Source organism: Chamaea fasciata, unplaced genomic scaffold, assembly GCF_029207755.1.
Source record: "Chamaea fasciata isolate MVZ Bird 193981 ecotype frontalis unplaced genomic scaffold, bChaFas1.0.hap1 SCAF_12, whole genome shotgun sequence".
Taxonomy (NCBI): Eukaryota; Metazoa; Chordata; class Aves; order Passeriformes; family Sylviidae; genus Chamaea; species Chamaea fasciata.
In genome coordinates, this window is record NW_027094097.1 from 5332985 (window position 1) to 5353302 (window position 20318).

Below are 20318 nucleotides of genomic sequence, written 5' to 3' on the forward strand. Positions count from 1 at the left end.
TTTCATAATTATTTTTAAGCACTTGTTTTAAAAATCTGCACATATTCACTGAAAGAAAATGAGTGGGAGAAACAGATTCATCCCTTTTTATATCATAGACAAATACCTTCTTCACACCACTTTTAAACACTTCATTAGTGAAGAGCACATCATGAGAGATTGAAACATAGGATAAAGACACAAACTGACATGTTGGAAGAGGGAACAGATGGTGACATGCCAACAGTACCGGTAGGAACAAGAAATTCAGAAGTGTAAGAGGAAGCAACAATGCAGGGCACAGGAGCAGCGCCAAATGAAACTTTTCTTCTGAGCAGCTTTAAAGACTATTACTTGCCTGGATCAAGGACTTGTGCCACCAGTGGCCTTGATAAGAAACATATGGATGCATTTTACAATGGTGTGAGGATGCGATTCTGGGATTATTAGATCAGTCGACAGCATTCCCCCAGGCAGTGGGCATATTGTGAGCATAATGGTATTAATTCTACTTCATTTGCTACAGCTTAGTTGTTTCCTTCACATCAAAATCCTCATAATGAAAGGAGAGAGGTCAGAAAGTTTTCCAGTGTACTGAAGGTCCACTGTAAGCCATTTGGATGCACATTCCTAAATCACTGTTGCAAAGGAGAAGTTATTAAAAAACAACAGGTAACACACTGGCTTGTGAATATCTGTGCAATTGAAGGATTGCTCATGAATGGGAGATTGAATGGGAAGAATCCAATCACATACATGAGCATGAAGGATCAGTTTGGTGACAAAATCAAATCTCATTCTAAAAATCACATAAGTGAGAAACAGATATTTCACCCATTTATAGTCGCTAGACAAAGGGATTCTGAGCTCTCTTCAACCTTTCTCATTCTCAGCTACATCTTTTTCTTAACCAAAAGGATTTTTGCACTCAAAAAATCTATAATACCTGCTGTGTACAGAGTTTGAGAAGATTTCTAATGAGCACAAACTCTTAAAACCCCTCTTCTTTTTTTAGATAAACATATTTGATCTTTCCAGTCATTATCATTTTAACTTGCAAAGTGACATTATGCCAAAAAGAAGGAATTCATAAATTAGTTCCAATTTAGAAAGTTTTCTTGTCATTGTATAAATGACAGATCTTTAAAAAGACGACTTAAAATGAAATGCAATAAAAAAAAAATTCACTTTTGTGTCAGGTTTTTCTTTTCTCTCTCTCTTTTTTTTTAAGACTGAAAGAATAAAACAATGTGCTATCAAAAAAGAAATGAGTGGTACAAAAAAATCACAAATGTGCATGGACAGGAAACTCATTTAAATTCTCAGATTGTTTTAGGAAAGTTAAATTTAGTTGGGACAGTAACTAAATAAAGTGTAAGCAGAAAACACTTTGCAAAGTTAAGTTCACTTTTCAGCAGAAATTAATAAAGCAGGATTCACAGCCAGCTTCTTATTTGAAACCATGCTGGTGGCTGGAGCTATCGATGTTTGGGATGCAAAGCTGCTCTCCTGAAGTCAACTAAAAGTTTGCTAATTATGTTACTGAGCCAACATCACACCCACGCATTTTGTTTTTATTCTCTTTAAGGACTGCAAAATTTAGATTCAGAATTGGGTTTGGCTTTTGAATAGCTTTAAAGTTTGGGAACACACTTGACTTGAAATCCTTGAGCAGAGGGTTTTATATAATGAATTGGTGATCTGTGCAGAAAAAGACCATGAGCATGAGTGATGTCAAGGTGACAAACAGACTAGAAGCTAATGGAAGACTTCCCGTAGTGGAGGGGAGAAAACAAATTTAGGGTTGAGTGTGAAGGTTTTTTACACTGGGAAAGGAAAGGAAAGCATTCAAGTGAGACACCACTCCAGGCAGTGACCACAGAAAACTCCTGGGGCTCCTGTAAGCCATTCTTCAGTGGATTCATTACTTTAGCTTGTCTTCAGCCAAAAATGGGATTTATCATGGGTCCCACATGCTTGTTCTGGACTTGTGGTTGGCAAATTCATCAAAATGCCCATCAATGCAACTTAACCACGCAACCATTGACCTACAGGAAATAATTTCCAGACATCATCTTGTTTCCTGCTAACTGTCCAGTCACATACAACACTTTCACTCTAAGATCTACATGGCATCATAACATTTACTTCCCTTTTTAGTAAGCACATATTTGGTTCTGTAATACTGAGATTTTACTACCCTGCCTTTTCATTTCTCAGTGTCTTTTCTGAAAGTTTAATAACTTCCAAACAAATAATTAAAATTAATGGGAGCTCTCTTTAACATCTCAGGTTTGAGTATTCACTTCTTAGTGAGATTCTATTACTATTTTTAGCTTCAAGTTTCAGGCAAAAGAATCTTAGATAAGAGATAACTACTTTTTCTCGCTCATGAAATTACAATACTGTCTTATACTGCCTGCATCACCACATGCCGTGAAAGGCAAATAAATTAATTTCTGAGGCATTTTCACCTTTGGCAGCTCTGTAGAAGCTTCAGTTAAAAACCAAGTCTTTAGGCAGCTTAATGATAGCACTATGCAGGTTAAAAAGTGCATCTGTCAGAAGCCAGTAGATATCAAAATACAATAAAATACTTTGGTGCTGGTATCACAAATAGGAACATAGAACTAAGAGAAAACCACTTGATGTGCAGATCTACTGCCCTAGTGTTGATCATTTTAACAGAATCTATTATTTCTATCTGAGACAATAGTGATTGCAGGACATAACTTCATTCCTCCATAGGAATACATTTAGAATATGTCTGAGGTCTCAAGCAACCAACCTTATTTCAGGGGGGAAGTTTGGGTCTGAGCCTATCCAGTACAATTTCAAGATACTGAAACTGCAGCTGATAAACACTTCAACATGATTAGAATGATCTGCCGTCCCCACATGCAAACTTTCCAATTTTTCATTTTTACTTTTGTAGTATACCTCCTTTTACTACTTTAATGCCTACATTTAAGGCAGAAAGTGAAATGATATTTAGGTTAATGTTTTAGCATCTGTTTCACAATGGTTTTTATTGAAGCTGTAAAGCATGCATAGAGAAAAGAAGATGCATTTTAGAAATAAAACTATTAAGTAACATTATCTTGCCATGGTTCATTCCCACTGGGATAGTAGAACCATTTGAAAAGCATAACTGAATTCTGTTGAAATATGATAAATTTTTATCTCCATCTTACCCACCTTTCAGCGCTGCATGCTGATCAAGAAAGCAACAAAACCATGAGTGTTTATGTTTAGAAGCTTTTGTCTGATCATATGTTGTAAAATACCTTTATATTTTCCCCTACTATGTAAAGTAGAGAATAACTTCCTCCTAGAAAGAAGGATGAACATATATATTTCCATATCTAATCACCAATATACAGTCCACCAGCAGCAATGTAATAAATGGATGAAGATATGAAGAGAGATGAAAATACGCCTTTGCATACCATGGCAAGAACAAATGGTCTCCAGGTAGCAGAATGAAATGACTGCTTGTATCCAGCACCAAATCATAGAAATACATATCCAAAGCAAAATTTACAGACAACTGCATCACCATTTTCCTGGGGGCCAAACCCTGAATACTATCATATTTCAGGAAAGCAGGCACTGACAGGAACCATAGGTATATGCCGATTAATTACCTTGGCAAGATTCTTTACTGCTTCTTTCCAAAGAATATGGAAACTGTCATATTTAACTAAATATGGCTATAATAAATTCAATAAAACACGAATTTGATATTGTGAATAAAAAAATACCAAATAGTTAATTGAGAGTTAAATTAGTATGCATTTCTGAAATATAGGCCCCATATCCATTTTGTAAGTCACTGGATCTATGAGGAATCTGCAGACAGGAGATCAAAAATGCCTTTTGAAGTATATTGGTTCTCCTATCACCCTTATGAACACTGTCTCATATAGAAAAGTAATATTAAACCCCGAGTACACAGTAGGGAAGCACCATTTCTGCTTCGCAGATGGCCAGCTGAGACATGAAGAAATTAAGTGATTTTCCCAATGTCAAACAAGAAACCTGTATTAGAATGGAGAAAATCTAGGCCTTCTGAGTCTTGGCTGATTTCCTGAACAATCAAACTATTCTTGTGTTCTGGCATGAATGAACCTCTGGTTGCAGATTGGATTGGTGAAAGCATCAGTTCATCATGGGATGAAAAACAAAAAAGAGAAGAACTATCTGACACAGTACAATATAATCTGTGCAGCAGTTTTCTTCTCCAAAATTATACCCCGAAATCTCAAAGTTAAATAACACAGTAATTAAAAAAAAAAAAAGAAAAAAGAAGGCGAAAGAAAAATTAAGTATCTTAGACGAAGAGAAAAAGATGTTTCAACTGAGGCATGAAAATAAATGTAGATAATAATTATCACTTATGCAATGCTTTTTATCTTCAAAATGCTGTATAAATATTACTTTTAAAATCCTCACAACACCTCAGGAGGTGGGAAAATATTAAGCATAATGTAATAAATTATATCCTCGTATGATTTAAACCAATTTTCATTCTAGAAAACCAAGTTAAAAAGAATGCTGGGAAGTTAAAAGAGTTTGTTTAAAACCCCTGAGCTGGCAATGTTCTGCAGAAAAACCTCCACTACCACCTAAGAGGACTGTGGTTCTCACAGGCATACATGAGTCAGCTTTAATTAATCCAGTTCAGAACCAGCACAGGCTCGGCAGCCAGGGTTCAGCAAGACTACACAGCCTAGCCCAGACTCCAGGCAAATCCGGCAGGATAGCTAGGCTGGATTGCAGCACTGGGATGGGGCCACTCACAGGATATGGGCCGGCTCATCAAAAGCTGAGTTCCTCGTACAAAAACTGAATACGTTGTACAAAAGGCCATCCTACAGCTACAACGTGGCACAGTCACATCCAAGGCTGGGGCTGTGGAGCTGCCTCTGAAGTTTTCTCCTTTGGCTCAAAGGCAGCCAAGCAGGCACACACCGAGAGGCTGTTTCACACATGATGGAGCTGCAGCAGAGATGGAGCTTTTCCACCTGCAGAGCCTGCCAAAACAATGTAAAAGGGCAAAAGGGAAGGTGGTAAGTCTAATCAAAGACAATGTTTTGAGCTGAATAAAACACTTAACTGCATGGAAAATTCCATTAGGTTGATTAGATACTTGCCTTAGGGCCCTCTTAAAACACCTGTTAAAAAAAAAAAAAAAGATAGCTATTGCAACGCGGCTTAAAAATATTGGAAAAGCAGGAAATGGAGCTTATTAGAGCTCAAATTAGATCCAAGATTTATGTGAAGAACAGTTGGCCTCTTAAAAAGGCCTGCTTAATCCCTAGATGGTTTTTATTGTTTCTATTATTATTATTTATTTATACAGTGCCATAGGTATACATGGCACTTTACAGACAAATAAAAGAAAACATGGGTCCTCCCCCAGAGAGTTTACAGTACCTGTTCCAGCAAAGAGTTAAGTACATGAGCAACTTCATTTGCAGGACTAACCTCCCTTGGAACCAATGAGATTTTTCAAAAAAACAATTTATTGACATGGTTATCTCTTCCAGGTCAGACCCTCTCATCTCAGACATTGCATCTGAAGCCACAGGTGAAGAACCCAGTTCATAGGAATAACTACTTGAGCTGGGCACTAACTTCTGCTGAGAAAACCTTACAGTAGGATTTTGTTCCATGATAAAGATAAGCCAAAGCAAGGAAGGAGGGAAGCTAAGCAGTTTTTGTACTGATAAGTTGGATTCAGTGAAAGCCTTTGATGAGTATTTGTAATATTTTCTCAATTGAGACAGAAAAATTAGTCAGTGATTGAGAAACAGCTCCAACACATGGCTTGGTGCACACCAGGGAAAGCGGATGTTTGCTGTGTTCCTCCTTCATGCACCCCAGTGTGACAGGGCTGGCTCTCAGCGACGACCGGCCAGAGCTCACTGTCTGCACTCTGAGGCTGCTGTAAGGAACCTTCCAGCACGTGCATTACCCCTCAGGTGTAAACTCTGATCTGTGGAGGGATATTCTTTCTTACTTTGCAAAAGAAGCACTCCTGGTTCCTGTTTAAACCCCCCCCTATTCTGCTGTGTTTTGTCTGGAGGACGAGGGGATCCCGTTCTGCTCCTTACTGTCCTGATGCCCCCATTTCTGTCAATGGAAAATTGGAGCTACTTCAAGCCACTTCTCTTTTGGAGGGTAGTAATGACTACTCCAAATGTGCAACCCTATTTGCCTGCATATAAACTTTTAATAATGTTCATTAAACTTTATTAGAATTGTTCGTGCAGCCAGATCAGGGTTACAAATTAAAACCTCAATCCTGCAAACACTTATGGAGCTTTATTCATATAACCAGAAGGAAAAATTTCTCTTTCTATACTCACACACTTAAACTGAATCTGAAAAGTAAATACAGCGCTATTTATTTTCTTATCCTCTGGCATTAAGGTTAAAAACATACAGGCAGGAAAGAAATTATATGTTACTGGTGTTTAATAAAGAAAAGAGCTCCACAAACTTTTGGAAAATGCAGTTTTAAAATATATCGTGGAAAAAAATGTCTGATGCAACAGACATGGAAAAGTCAATGAAAAAAGTGAACTATGACTGTAGGTGCGTAATGATACACAGAAAGTGCTGGCCAGAAGAGACACTGAAGCCTCTAGAAGTGTTGTAAGGAACTTTACTGGCAGAAGGACCGGATCAAATCAGAGACTGATACAAGAACCCAGTAAAGTTGGAAAGAATTTTCTCATTGATATGCTTTGAATCAGTTGCAGTGACCAACAAACTGCAGGACTGCAGGTAAAGGAGCAGCCATAAAACCCAGAAAGAGTTTTTAAAGAAAGCAGACATGAGTGTCATAAAGCCAAGGTCAAACTCCATCACCAACACAAGTATGTGTGTGATAGAATTATACCTCTTCTAATGCTAAGTACAGTATTTATGATTATTTATTTATCTTGAAACAAAAGGTAAATTAATCCTTTTATATGAAAAAGTATATTTTTATTCCACTGAGTAATTTCCTTTGAAAAAGAAAATATTTCCTAAACCCATTAGCAGTTAAACCTAATTTTTTTTGTTGTTGTTTCTATTTGAGATGAGGCTGCATATCATTAATCATGCATAATCTGATTTCAACTGATTCCTTGTTTACAATTTTTTTTTTGGCGCATTTTCTTATATAAGCAAGTATTAATATACTCAGGCATGAAAGAAAGATGCTCTATTGTCTTTTATTACAATCTTTGGAATGTGCCATACATCGTCTTTAACTCCCAATGACATTCAAAACAGCCTGAGGAAAACACGAATAAATACACATATAAACAAGGAGAAATACACCAACAGGAAAATCATTGAAGTACAGACTTGCATATAGGTACATCAAACATGTGTAATGTAAGCACTGCAAATCATGAGCTCAGCCCAAATTTTTTGAATAAGCACAAAAATTTACTTAAAGTTTGTCCAGCCTGGGTGATAAAGCAGTGTCAGAGTAGTGCCCCAGAGTGACTGCTGCTCCCTGACAGCAACCAGATGCCAAAAGCTCAGCTCTTCCATCTCACTCCCTGCCTGCGAGAGGACCCCGGCACAATGTGCTCCTTCTCTAAATGAGAGCACCCTCCAGTGTGCACACCCAGTAACATCCACACACCCAGAAAGATCCACAAGCACACACCCAGAAATATCCACGCACCCGGCAACATCCACACACACACCAGGCAACATCCTCACACACACCCAGCACCATCCACACACCCAGCAATATCCACACACACACACAGAGTAACATACACACACACACTCGGTACTATCCACAAACCCAGCAACATCCACACACCCAGAAACATCCACACACACACACACACACACCCAGCAACATCCATCCCATCTCCTGGCAGCTGAGCCCATCCCGAGCCAAGGATGGGATTGCTGGGGGAGCAGAGGCTGCCACCACACCACCTCTGCTCCCTGCCAGGCTTCAGGGAGTCATGGACCTCTAGAGAGAGCTGGTAATCCTGAGGGAATAATTCACATGAGAAATATGGTGACATTTTGAGGCTCATCTGCAGATCTTCCCTTTCTAACCCTACCTGGTTTCTTGTCCTCACCCTAATTCCCTCCTGCTATTTTTCTTACACATTTTCAATAGTTCTGAATCAGTAAAGCTTTCAGAACACCTTGAATCAATACAAGCTGCCTGATTCATTTCCTTTTGACTTTGTCATACTTTTTTTTGTCATGGGGAGTCACTGAGCCTGCAGCCTTTCATCACGTGCAGGTAGGCAGCTCCCCTGATATGTTAACTGAGAGGAAGAAAGGACAAAAACACTTTCCCCTGCTCAAGTACAGAAAAATGTAAGTGAATATGGAGCACAGTAAGACTCAAAAGGCTATGCCCCATGCAACCCATTAACATTTATTCCTGAGCTTCCTATTACAAGATAATTTTGCTACTTCTTTTTATTTTGAATTTTCTGTACATGGAATGACAGGCAAAAAGAAAAAAAACTTTAAGAATGCTGAGACTATTTATCCTGCAGTAGTTAATAATACTCTTTCTTCCTCATTTATCCTTCATAAAATTTGTCTTCTTCTCAGCAGCTAGACTGGTTTTTATTTATTTGTACAATTTAAAAAAAAAATTGCAGTTCTCATTGATTTTTGCCTACAAGAAATAGTATATTTTGTGGCATTTCAACAAATTAAATTTCACATGATTGATATTTCTAAACTGTAATTCTACAGGAGTAGTTCTCACATTCACGCACAGGAAAGATGAAACAGATATAATAACTCTAGAGGTAGTGACTGGGTTGTAAATTTTGACCTTATGAAAGAAGTAATGTGATGACTGCTCAAAACTAAAGTGTTGGAGGATTGTGGGATTTTAGGGCCTGTCACAGTGTCCCTCTGAATGCTGCTCACAAATATAAAAGCTGTCTAACCTGTTTTGTAACTAAAATTAAAGTTTATTCCAACTAGTCTGTTCACAGATCCAGATTCTAAGGGCAGCCTGTGTCTTAGCAAAACCCAGGTCACATCCATCTTTTGCATTTCAGAATTTCTCTTTCAATGCAAGGTTTAACAAGAAATAAAAGGTTTTATAGTAAATTTGTTTATAATTACAAGAATATATTTGCCATCTAAATGTCTGATTTACATCACTATAGGTTTTGCCAGGAGCAACTCCCAATGTGCGAAAACTAGTCCTACAATCCAGTGAATACTCCAGAATTTCAAAGGTATCTGTGTGCCCAGCTTCTGCAAAGTTGCCACCTAACATCTTTCAACATGTTGACTGAAACCTCAAAGAAAGATTTTTTACTGTTAGATTAGTTTAGATGCACAGAGCCTGAAGTAATACAGCTGCTTTGCAATCTGAACCATGTACCTCATCAAGAATGATGATGTTGACCACAATTTGCAGCCAAATCCAGCCCTGCGGGTGAATCTGAGGGATACACAGGTGTGTCTGGAGGCAAATTAGCCATATAAAAATCAATATAACCACACAAAAAAAAATGTAAGAAGAAAACACTCCCAGGGAGCTTACTAATAAGTTTTTGCCACCTGTCTTTTACATTTAGATTAATAAATAAAATAAAAACCATCACTGTCAATGTTTAGGCACATAAGCTTCAAGGCTCTATTTCTCAATTACAAAATTTTCTTGGATGTTATCTCTAATCAAAATACCCTGCGTGCTAGTTCGTGCCCTAACATGGCATTTTGAAAGAGGGAGTTGGATTCTCTAACTGGTTTAGAATACAATGAAAACTGAATGATCATATTTTAAAATATTTTCAAATACTCAGCTTAATTTTAACTCTAGAATTTTGACCTGGTCCCTGTTCACAACCCCCTCCGGCAACTGCTGGGGACTGCTGAGAGGTCCCACCAAAGCCTTGTCCTTTCCAAGCTGGACAAGACCCAACACCTGAGCCACTCATGGTGGCCCATTGCTGAACCCTCTCCAGGCTTCCAGTGTCTTTCTTGTTTTCTTTGCTATTTACTAATATACTACAGCAGCTGTCCCAAAGTGACGGGCAAAACAGAATCCCAGAAGCCAGTGTTGTCTTTTGATGTTTTCTGCTAGTAGGTTCTAGCCTGAAGTCTATCTTCAGTATTCACACTGTATTTCTGAGTTTTCTCATTCTTATCTTTGATATTTATATTGTCTGCCCCTCTTCTAGAAGTTTAACAACTTATTTGCTCACAAGTCGCCTAAGATAAAAAGCTGGCATAGTAACATTGTTGTCCTTAGAAGTACTAGAAATAATGGAGAGGTGGTACCTATTAAAATATGATCACTGGTATGAACTTCATAGATCAGGCATAGTTAGAGAATAATTCCCATTCTTGTTCTCCCAGGAGCAAAGCTGCATATTCACTTTTGGTTTCAGTTCCAAATTGCGGGAATGTTCAACTGAAGAATGCACCTATTTTCAATTATGGAACTCCTCTGTGCTCCTGACTGCTCTTCTCCAGTGGTTTAATTTAACTGTAGCAGAGAGAGACTGGATGGGAGCAGTGAGAGATGACATCACATCTGTCTGAATTAACAAGGTTACAAATAGCTACAAAAAGTTCAGCTGAATAGATCAACAAATAAGTAGAAATACTCTTTCCCATAGCCCATAGCTTCCCAACATAAGTCACAAGAACTCCAGCCTTTGGAAAATTCTCCTTTAAAGCAAGACCATTAATTTCATTGATTTCATATTCTTGTTTTTGTATTTGTTAATACATTTTATAGGTCCTTAAGCTGAACAGTCATTTAATTTTTTAAGTTTTAATGTGTCATATGTCTTTAATAAATAACTTCTAGTGTTGTTTCTTCCACCTTTTTTTTTCCTCCTATGCACACCATACATGCTTCTACACATACAAATGCTGTCCCTTCTCTCTGTAAATTATAAAGGGTTGTCTATATTAAAGATGTTCTACTCTGTTTCATTTAATTTCACTGATTAATACTTTCATTCACTGTCCATGCAAATACTTTGAATTCAGCCAATGGAAAGAATCTCACGACTGAACAACAATAATTTCAGTTTTTACATGTGCAACGAAAAAGTTTATTTTGTTAATATGCATCATGTTTAGAGCTGAGGAACTGAGTCTGAAAAATAAGTTCCATCCCTGACTTGGCCACCAACTCCTTTTTTTTGATCTTGACTGTATAAAAGACATCAAGCTAAAACCTGGTGCTCAGGGTTTCTCACTATTTGATTCCAATCTGCTGTCCGAAGGACTGGAGCTCCCCTTCAGGGACCCTCAGCACAGCAATGTGACCATGGCAGAGTGCTTTGCCTCCTGCCACTCCAGAGGAGCTGTAGAAGAAATTTATCCACACTATGCTAAAGAGCCACTGAGGATAGTTAAGAAGCATATTTTCTTGTGTTTGGGTTAAGGAGTTAGCTGGACAAGAGCCAGGATTAAAAGAACTGCAATAACTCAGGGTTGTAGGTCTCAACTGATTGTCCACAGGTTTGGCTTAGTTCAAAACCACCCTGAATTTTGGCAAAACCTAGATTCTGCCTATTCTAACCTCATTAATAATTACAGTGACCTGATTCCTACAGAAACATCACCAAAGCAATATGCACTAGGAAGAAAATGTGATATGAGGAAAGATAAAGGACTTTTGACAGATAAGCTTCTTGATCAAGCATATGCAAATAATAAAGGGTAGTTTTAAGACTTATGTGACCCGGTCTGACAAGAGTTGGTGAGTAAATCTCACCGGTAACCCTGAGAGAGGAATCTGTAAGAAACCCTTTATTTGAGATTTGTGACACTGAGCTGAATGTTTTGAAAGTAGACTAAAAAACTTGTCAATGTCTCAGTTTCAAGCACTAAGAAAAAACTAAAGAACCAGACCTGCTCCCTTTAACTGTTTTCCAACTTAATTTATTTTTCTTGCAAAAGCTTGGGCTTCAGTTCTTCTCTTTAGATAACCCATACCAAAAACAGGTGGGGGAACACATAATTGCAGCAGCAGAGTGTGCAAACCTGGAGCTTCTCTCTGAAGAGAACCTGGTGTCAACCACACTCGGCGCTAAAACTTGAAACATCTCATTGGACACAGGCTTTTTGCAAGCCCCTCTGAGGCTGCAGTGTCAGAGGGGACAGATTTAACATTTATTGATTGATATTTAGTAATTTTTCTTAGCCAAAATTAGGTGCAAGATTGCCAAGACTGCTGGCTTTTCCCTACACTTGTTGCTAAGAAAGGAAGACTGCACCAGATCTTTGGCTGATACAAACAGGAATAGCATTCATGCCTCCAGGGCAGAGCTACAAATTGAAATTATGGAGTAATTAGTTGACAATATTGTGATGGCTTATAAAGAATTCTTACAAATTAAATGAATCAAAAGTGGTCTTACTTCTTCTTATTTTAATTAAATAAAAATTAACAAATTCCATTCCCTCACACTCCTTCTAGGCACCTTTCCTTATAATTCCAGTAGATTGTAATGAAAGGAAAAGGCTGCAGTAATTTTTCAATGATGTGGTAATACATCTTGGTATATCTAATGGTGATAACAAGAAATGATGAAACTGAAGGGTATTTTCAGTATTAGTCAATCTAGATCTCAAATTTTATTTTCTACAGCTAATTTTCACTGTTCCACATTGAAGAAGGTAGAGAATAGGATTCTTATAACAACACTTTAACACCTCTTGGTATATAATTAACCACACAATATTTTCATGACTGACCTCGAGAAAAGCAGGAAGAGAATTTTCAATATTTTTCATTTCTAACAGGCAAACTGAGTAAGACAGAATAAAATACTTTTAGTGAGAATCATAGATTAAACTGGACCAAGAGCAGGGGTTCTTGGGTCTATTATCTCCTTTAGCTCAGATTACAAAACCTTTTTTTCTGAAGCCAGTGAGAGCTGTTGAGGTATTGTGGACTGCTTATTCTGTCTTTTGGCAGCACTGCTAATTCTGTGTTAAGTGGTAGGATTTAAATGTATGACTTTCACCACTGCTGCCCATTCATTGATCTTTGAAGTCCTCCTCTTTGTTCGATATTAGATAACTGAAGATAACATTCATAGAATCAGTAATACCAAATAAAATTACCCCTCTTTGAGAAAAGACCTGAACCACTAAAAACCACAAATGGACTCTAATGACATAATTTTGGTAAGGAGCCCTTTCAGCGTTAGTGGGCAAATGACACCAAGGAATTAGAATGTTTCAATACAAACATTTCTCTGCTTTACTGGTGCCATTAATGCCCCCCTCTGTTCTCAAAAGTGATGGAGAGATGGGAGGGGCACCTGGTTGTGGTCCTGTGGCACTCAGGTCCTTGAACTGGCCCCACACTGAGCATCTGAAGGGCCAAAAGCACTGAGACCTTCTACCGAGGATGGCTCTGGGGCTAGCATGAAAAACACATTCACCATTTTTGCATGAGAGTGGTTGCTGCTGCCCAGACTGCTCCTGTGTAATTTGGAGGATAATCTGAGCCAAATGAGGAAGATATTTGCATTTTGCAAATGACTGGCAATAGTCTAAACAAGAGATTAAGATGACTATATAATTTCTTTGCTCCTTCACCAGAAACAACTGTGTTTATATTTACCACAAATCTCTTATGTGAACATTCATTTCTAACTAAAGCTGTTCTCCCATATGGATCAGATATTTTACTTTCTCAAAAAAAAAAATCATTTAATTTATGATGGAATACTTCTTTGAGTATTTCTATAGAATGACGGGGGAGACTGATAACCATAAGGTTTTATCCGTACGAAGAGAAAATGTTAATACCTGTTTGCTGCAAAAGATCTGAAACTGGAGCTAGTAACCTCGAGTACATATACCTGAAGGGGCAGAAGGTGAAAATCTCAATCTGCAAAACTATGAGCTTTTCACTTCAACTGCTCTTGTCATTGTATTCACAAGCTATAAGTTAACAGACATTTAGAAAGAACAAATAGATTGCTATTTAGGATAACTAGCATTAATGTAATGAGAAAAAATTTCTCTATTTAGACACAGAACTAACAGACATGAAAAAAGACACACGAGAGGCAAAATGAAATGGGTCTTTTTCTAACATATTAAACCCCTGACCATCGTCCTATCAATATGGTGACTAAGCTTTATCAGCCATGCAGGAATTGTTGTCCTTATTTAATTTTTGTGTTAAAAGTTTTCAAATGCAAAAACATAAAAGTCACAAGGAGGTGGTGAAAGTTCATCTCTGTGAAACTAGAATAAAAAAAAAAAATAGGAAAAAGAAAAAAAGAAGGAAGGAAAGAAGGAAGGAAGGAGTTTAAAACCTAGATGTTTAGACAGCCCTGCAAGCCCCCTTGTGACCTTACTCTGATATTTAACAAAACATTAATCTTCTTGCCAGCAATTATAAAGAATACAGTGATGTAGCTGGGGCTCAGTGAGTGAGTAATAGTAATTCCATTGTTCTCTTTTATTTATGCCTTGGCTGTACCAGGCAGATGAGGTAAGTTGGGGCTTTTTATATGTTATTATTCTGAACTGGCAATACATAAAGGCTGATTACACAAATATCTGTCTGTTTCTGAAGCACTGTTTCACACCTCCTTCCAGCTCATGATCAAAGCGTTTCAACATTTTATTATGAAATCATGAATCCCTGCTTAGTTTGCATATGAATTATAGCTTAAAAAAAAAAAAAAAAAACAACAAAAAAACCATAAAAACCCCCACACTGGTGTACAACAGTGACAGTGCCTTTTGAACCAAGGAACAAAACAAGGTGTTACACATTACTTCTGGAAGGCAATGACTTGCTGATTAATTCTGTTTGCTGAAGCACAGTCCAACCTCCTAGTGAATGCATAAGCCTTGAGACCAAAGACATTTTTTTTGTGAACAGGCCAGTGATTTTTTTCTTCTTGTAAGAAAGCGAGCTCTATTAAGAATTTGAGAAAATGTTGTTATGTAGCTGTAACCAAAACAAAACTACAAGAGCTTCCCTCTGCTTTTCTGAAATGCAGTAGCTATTCTAAAAATGGAAAATAATCCAACTGTCCAGTTAATAGCATCCCACTGTAGAAACCATGTGTGCTGAAAGTTGCTGGGTGGGTTCCACCCACGTGCATAAAGCACATTGAAAGCAGACAGTGAAGCAGAGCTCCCTAAGCCATGCACAGGTGTCCTGCGCCTACTTCTTAGAAGAACTGCTATGGTGTCTTTAAGGTTCACACTTCCTAAATTTCAAGGATCAAAATCTCTTGATGCACAATCTTTCTACTTCAGAAAAAGGAGGGGTCAAGGTATCCACTCTGATTTTTTACCTTCAGAGAAACTTGCATTTCAGAGTCACAGAATGTGAATCAGGGATAAGACATAAAAGTGAATTTTGTAAGAACAGCATCCAGTTGCTGATGCTTATGCTAAAATGTGGCGTTCCTGTATGACATATACACCTAATTGAATTCCAGTGGTTGATCTTTTACATACACTATGCATTCCTCACAGCAGTCTGAAAAAGTGCCATTCGTATAAAATATAAATTATGCTAAGGATTTTCCAAGTTTGCTTTGTATCATACAAATATGAACTGTGAACAATCTTATGAATAGAAATAAAATTTTATTGGGTTTTACTGTCAGTAATTTGCAACTATTGATTTTGTTGAAAGCCATGCCATTTCTGTCACTTCAATCAAAGCAGGATTTCGCCCATAATTATTGACCTCTTTTTTTGTAATGACATCTTCCCCCTCTCTTCACTTCTCTGTATTGGCAAATGCAGATCATCTTTATAAACCTGATAATGTCACCAAATCAAAAATTTAAGGTAGGAGGGTAAAGAGAAACTATTTCTGTTTCATGACCTGCCAAAAGGATAGTCTAAACTCTGATTGCTGCGCTTCCACACAGTTATACAGTGAAAGATCATGCAGCCAAGGCAACAGACAAGCTGAGAACACTTGGTTTGTTAAAAGATTTTTTTCAGATCATCAGTAGGTGGCTGAAGTAATTAAACTTAATACAGCATTTGTTTTCTGAGCAGCTAAAGGCTTAGCTTGTCACACTGAAAAGTATTTTCCTCTTGGAATAAACCCATGGAGGTTATCCAAGAGCAGATTCAACTGAATGGCATCTGGTGCAACCTGGCTCTGTCTCACTGGTGGGACTCTGGGGCCATGAACACTCACACATCTTTTGTCATGATATCAGCCAAGGAGTTCTTCTGCCGGCCAATTCAACACATTTGAAACACTTTGTAAAACTAGCTACCACTTCAGATGCTCTCTGTGAAATAACTTTGAATGTGCACTTTCGGCCTTATAATCATTTCTTCAACACAGTCTAAAACTGGGTGGGTTTAGATTCTGTGCATTAAAGTAATTGCATTTTTTACCCTAGCACATTTTAAAGCAGAAGAGAACATCAGTGTGTGAGATTAGCTATTATGCTTTTATCAGTATAAATACATTATTATTGAAATGAATGAATTAATACATAAAACCTCCATGTGCAGACTTAATAATAGTGCCGGACCAAAGAAGGAAAGATCGCTGTCTGAATGTCAAACTTCAGACAAGAATCCACCTGGTTCCACTCACAGACAGACAGGCCACATCTCAGAGTACCTTGCAAAATCAATGCTCTCCATGCATGAGACACAAACTCACAAAGGCAAGAATTCAGAGTTGAGCCTTAAGCCCTGTTCATAATTTGTTTCATTGTTCCAGCACATATGAGATATGTGAGACGCCCAGCAGCTCTGGGGCTCCTGTTCTGTTCCTGCACAATAGGGGTGAGTTAAGGATTGCATTGTGTCCATATCCCCTCAGTTCTGGTGCCTGTGTAAGCTTTAAAGAAGATACTTAGAGTTACCTGAATGAAGTTTTATGGTAATGTCGAAACAACAAAATAATATTTGGGAAAAGTTATAAAATTCTCTCTCAAACTACGATACATGAAAACTGGCTCTGTATATTGTGCAACTCATTATGTGAAATTACACCATTCCTCTGAGCTATGAATTTATATAGTACTGGAAATCATAGGAGATAAGAAAATACACTTGTAGCCAATGCTGTAAGAAAAATACTTTTGATTTGACAAAATATACTTTTGCAGAGCAAAACCTAGTACATTTCTACTTCAAAACCTAATTTTATATAACAAAAAGCTATCAATGCTAGTGTTACATAATTATATAAATTTGGTTTTGTCAATTTTCTACACTATTATCTTAATCATTACATTGTAGTCTCATGAACCCCAGACTTTATGGGATAGATATTGCATTAGCTAGACTGTAATGGATCACAATGACAACTACTTTTAGAAGTTGTGCTACTCCTGTATCACATGCACAGAACCCATCACCATGGAGTATTTAAATACCATTAAATCCATACAGAAAAAGTATCATAATTAGATGCAATTGCCACAATAAGCTGCATTCAAAAGGTTTAGAAATCCACATTCTTTACCTATTTTGCACTTGAGTGTACTGTAAAATTTGTAAAAATGATTCTTTCTATATCACCAATACAGATTTAAGCTGCAGGTAGCACAGATTCAGAGCACACCTTGAGGCACTCAGAATTTAAAAGACTGCCCAGGAACACAATGGGATTTTATTATGCTGATGTAATTAACATATTATATCATTTGCCACTTTGCTGGCCCATGGAGACTTTTATTCTCTGCCTGGAAATATCTGATGGCTTTGCAGGTTAACTTGAGATAAGATTGTTCATAGTTCTAGAGCTCCAGGTCAAGATGACTTCTAGGTCTCCCAAAACTGGAACATGTAAAGAATTTTAGTTAAGTATTGCTGGCTTGAAGGCAACTTTAAGAATGAGAAAAGAGCCACAAGATCAGCACAACCAGTAGAAGTCTTAGAGCCCAAGTTACTTTCGTTTCAGATTTCTGAATCATGAAGGCAAAAGAATTGTAATGAGATTTTATTACTCAGAATCCAAGTTGTAAATAGCAATGGTTTAAGAAAAATCCTGAGGAAATATAAGGTGGAATAATGTGTTCTTCTGGGAGTAAAACAACCTTCAGCTTCTTTAGGATAGGTAGATGCTGCTTTCTAAGGGCTCTGGCTGCATTAAACTTGGCTGAACTTCTAAGAAAAGCAGTTATACTTCTCTTTTGAATACTCCTGCTGGCAGAACGCTGAGGGTACCCTTCTAATTTGGGAAAGTGGACAGAGAAGAACAAAGGAGGAGGATATAAACTCTGCCTGATCAACACGCGTGTGTCTTATCTTTAAATTTTCTGAGAAACATTTCATTTCCTCTTGTTCTCCAGCTGCACCGTTACTAAATTTCTGCAAAAGTGAATGAGGAAAAACTCTTTTTTTGGGGCTCTAACTTGGCATTCAACACTTGAGACTTCTGTTGGTGAGGTAATCTTAGCTTGCCTTGCACTTGTTGCCATATGGATCTGAGACCAACTTTGACTCTGGTTTCTTCTCTCTTTCCTATTCTGATCCAACTGTTTCCTCTATTGACTGCATTTTATACACATTTCCAAACTGTGCTTACTGTTGCAGCAGTATATCTAGGTCAACTTCTAATCAATTTCTGTAAGAGTCTTCCTGACAAACTCACTACACTTTTGCTCTTGCTCTTAGGAGAATCAAGTATCTCATGAGATTTTCTATTTTCCCCCAGATTTTCTCATGCTCTGATGTTTATTACATTTCTTGAATTCATTCATGTGTATCACACTGATGGTCAGTTTGCACAGCCATTCTGCAGTACAACTGAAAAACGCAACCATTACTATGATCACAGAAGCATTTGATGATTTTATAACTTTAAAACAAGCTGTTATGGCAAGACAATTCATGGTCTCACACAAGAATGTACAAAACCAAAAGGTCAAAAGCTCTCTCATGGTACTTATGCTCAGAGGCATATAGAAGATCAAACCCACACATACTCAAAAAAAGGTTCTCACTCGGAATTTGAAGTTCTGCTCTTGGGCACACTTGGATCATCATCCACAGAACCCACAACTGAAGCTTTCTTTCCCCTAGACCCCCAAGGTTTGAGTGAACTTGCATTCTCCAAGCACAGCTGGTCACTCCTTTTCTGCAGGGACTTCCCCTCTTCTGCCCAGAAAGTGAGGGAGCTGGAACCCATTATTAAAGCAATTTTAACGTATTTTTTCTACCTTCTGTATAATTTTGAAAGCAAAAGTTGTCTTCTACCGAGGTTACTCTACATTAGCCTAAGGAACTTCAGGATTGTCTCACAGAGCTTTTAACTAAGTAACAAGCAAGTTTTGTTCAGATAAATAAGAACCAAAAAGTGGGTACAAATGTACCAAGGTGCCTAATCCCAGTCCCATTCAATGAGACTCTGCTACTTAATTCCCATGGTCTGCACCTTGGAGATTTTGGCACAAAGGAAATGAGATAAAAATTGCTTTCCCATGAAGCTTCATATCATGTTTGGTACAGGAATGGTCTGGCAAACACCCAGGCAAAGATACCTGACTGCCACAGGCAGGGAGGTCAGCATTAATTCTGCAGCTTCTGCATCAGACACTGCTGAGCAGAACAATTGTCAGACACTTTTAAAAGCTAGACTCCAAATGCACAGAAAATGGCTACAGGATTAAGCCATATATGATTTTTAAAGATATCTTTTGTCTCTGTAGCATCTGTTCTCATTATGAACTCATTTTCTTATCTATGCCTGGGTCCATTTCTTAAATCTGAACACAGGACAAATATTTCCACTGGCTTACATGGGTAATTGAGTCTGAAAGTAATACTCTCAATATGGTTCATTCATCAGGAAAGTAAAAAATACATTTGCACAATTTTAGTACATCTCTTCCTTTAGTACTTCTCTTTACTATAAATGTAAATTTACATTACTTAGTAAATTATGCTTATAATTATCCATTTAATCTCAGCATCTTTAACAAATTAACAATAAGAAGTATTAGTGAAAAACTAGTTATTTCCACTTGAAATAAATTAAGCTGCTATTTATATCTGATACACATTCTTCCCAGTCATGATGGGACTGATGTAAGACCATCACTTCAGTCACATATTCCTGTCTCTCAGACATTTCCTTGTTCTCTCTTGCCAAAGTCTCTTGTTAACTGTTTATGAAAGGTCTTACTAGAGACTGATATGCAGCATGGGATCCTTAATTTGACTCTCTTTATTCGTGCTGAGATCATATCTACTGATTTTCTAGCTCTTCTCCTTCAGGTTCTGCGCTGCAGTTCTTTCCTTTTTGAAGTTTCTATTTTCATAGATGACCATTACTTTCTTACATTTAATTCCTCCTAAGTGCTGTAATTTCCCAAATGTTTTTAATTCCATAAGCTGTT